The sequence below is a fragment of the Mesoplodon densirostris genome, chromosome X, assembly GCF_025265405.1.
Source record: "Mesoplodon densirostris isolate mMesDen1 chromosome X, mMesDen1 primary haplotype, whole genome shotgun sequence".
In the NCBI taxonomy this organism is placed as follows: Eukaryota; Metazoa; Chordata; class Mammalia; order Artiodactyla; family Ziphiidae; genus Mesoplodon; species Mesoplodon densirostris.
Window position 1 is genome coordinate 36,661,950 of NC_082681.1, and position 2,917 is coordinate 36,664,866.

Genomic DNA, 2,917 nt, shown 5'->3' on the forward strand with positions numbered 1-2,917 from the left:
GAGGGTAAAGCGTAAGCTGGGATGAAGTGAGAGTGTGGCATGGACTTATATATACTGCCAAATATAAAATAGATAGCTAGTGGGAAGCAGCCGCATAGCACAGGGAGATCAGCTCGGTGCTTTGCAATCACCTCGAGGGGTGGGATAGGGAGGGTGGAATGGAGATGCAAGAGGGAGGAGATATGGGTATATATGTATATGTATAGCTGATTCACTTTGTTATAAAGTAGAAACTAACACACCATTGTAAAGAAATTATACTCCAATAAAGATGTTAAAAAAATCATTTCATTTGTGAAAATATGGACTTATTCCAGCATGGTAACTACTGACTGGCATTTGCATATATTTGGCATGAAGATTCAGAGCCCCCATAAAGCTGACTACATCAGGCTATTCTGTGTATTGCCACAACAACCTGTGATAACAGTGTTTGTGGTGCTGCAGGGCACTGTTGTAGATTTTTATGCATTTCACAGTATGTTCATAAACATGCCTCTAATTGTTTCTTACAACAAACCTATAAGGTACATAGGATTAATCATAATGAGATGAAAAGACAAAAAAAGTTAAAACCTTGGCTGGGATTTTATATCTCCAAATATTAGTTAGCCCCACACCAGTGCTATGGTAGCTTCTTGAGAGAGCTGAGAAAACACTCTGTGTAAAGGAAAGCTGTGTATGAGTAAATTAGGCTTTGTGCATCCCCAGCACCAAGCTGGAATGGTACAATTTATTCATTCTCTTTTTCAACAGTATTTAATGAGTGCCTTCAATGTGTTCATTTCTGGGGATACAAAGTGACCAACAATAAACAGGACCTTACTCCATGGAGCTTGCAGTTTAGTGAGACAGAGAAACCTAAATAATTGAAGAAATAACATATAGATTATGATGAGCATTTTGAAGACATAGTGTTCTATGAAGTTGTTTATGTGGTTGTTTGTGTTTAGTAGTATTTTGAATAGAGTGCTCAGGAAAGCTCTCTCTGATGAAATCTGAAAAGTGAAAAGGAGTGAGCCATGGAAGGAATGGCGGGAAAAATGTACTGTAAGCAGAGGGAATAGCAAATACAAAGTACCAGGAATAGGTGAATGCTGGTACTTTGGAACCAAAACAGCATCAATTTTGTTGGTGTGTCACTCATGTGTTTGGACATTCTTGTAAGAATAATTATTTTGAAATAGTGATAAATTCACAGGAAGTTTCAAAATGATGTGCAAAGAGGTCCCATGTACTCTTCATCCAGTTCCCCTCAGTGGTAACATTCTGCATCCACATAGTACAATATTAAAGCCAGAAAACCAACATTGATATAAGCTACATAGCTTATTTCACCAGTTTTACATGTACTCGTGTGTGCATGTGCACACGCGTGTGTGTGTAATTCTATGCAATTTTATCACAATTTTATCAACATTCAGGACTGTTCTATCACCACGGAAATCCATAGGGCTACCCATTTTTAGCCACATCCATCTCTCCTTCTCTGCCCTCTGTCCCCAGTCCTTATCCACTGGTGAACCACTAATCTGTTCTCCATCTGTATAATTTTGTCATTTTGAGAATGTTGTTTAAATGAAATCATATAGTATATAGCCTTTTGAGATTAGCTTTTTTCACTCAGCATAATTTTTTGAGATCATCCAAGTTGTACGTACAAATAGTTTGTTATTTTTTATTGCTGAGTAGAATTACATAGTGTTTTATTGACTCACCCACTGAAGAACATTTGAAATGACTCCAGTTTTTAGTTATTATGAATAAAGATGCTATGAATATTCATATACAGGATTTTATATGAACATAAGTTTTAGTTTCTCTATAATTAATTTCCAAGAGTGCAGTTGCTGGATCATACAGTAGTTGCATGTTTAGTTTTACAATAAACTGTCAAACTTGTCTAGAGCACCCATACCATTTTTCATTCCCACTAGCAATGAATGAGTGTTGTTTCTCTGTATCACTATTTTTTATTTTAGCTATTTTGATAAGTATGTAGTGCTATCTCATAGTGGTTTCAATTTACTTTTCCCTAATAATAAGTGACGTGGAACATTTTTTCACATGTTTATTTGCCATCTTTATATCCTCTTTGGTGGAATGTCTCTTTATGTCTTTTGCCCATTTTCTAATTTGGTTGTGTTCTTACTGCTGAGTTTTGATAATCCTTTATACAGTTGACCCTTGAACAACATGGATTTGAACAGTGCGGGTCCAATTATACATGGAATGTTTTCAGTAGTACAACACCATTTGTGTTTGGTTGAATCTGTGGATGCAGAACTGTGGATATGGAGGAAACATGGGTATGGAGGGTGAACTATAAGTTATATGCAGATTTTCAACTGAGTAGAGGGTTGAGCCCCAAACCCCCACATTGTTCAAGTATCAACTGTATATTCTAGACATGATACCTTTTTTTGGATATGGGGTTTGCAAATATTCTCTCCCAGTCTGTAGCTTGTTTTTACATCTCTTTCGCAAGGTCTTTCTCAGAGCAAAGTATTTTAATTTTGTTGACATACAGTTTATCAATTTTTCCTTTTATGGATTTTGCATGTGGTGGCATGCCTAAGAACACCTCATCAAGCTCTTGGTGCTGAAGATTTTCTCTTATTTTACCTTCTAAAAGTTTTACAGTTTTACATTTAAATCTATGATCCATTTCAAGTTAACTTTGTATAAGTTGTGAGGTTTAGTTCAAGGTTTGTTAATTTTTTTGTATTTATATTTTGGGTGGTGGTTAAGCAAATTGTGTCTCCTTGCAAACAGACGAATGCCTTGGCCCCTCTCAGGGCATTGGTTGTATGGAGAATACGTCAGAAGGGCCAGTCGACAGAGTCAAATCCAAAAGGATTATACCCTGAGAAGGGAATAATTTGAACTCTATTTCCTCTTCATACAGATAGCTCCA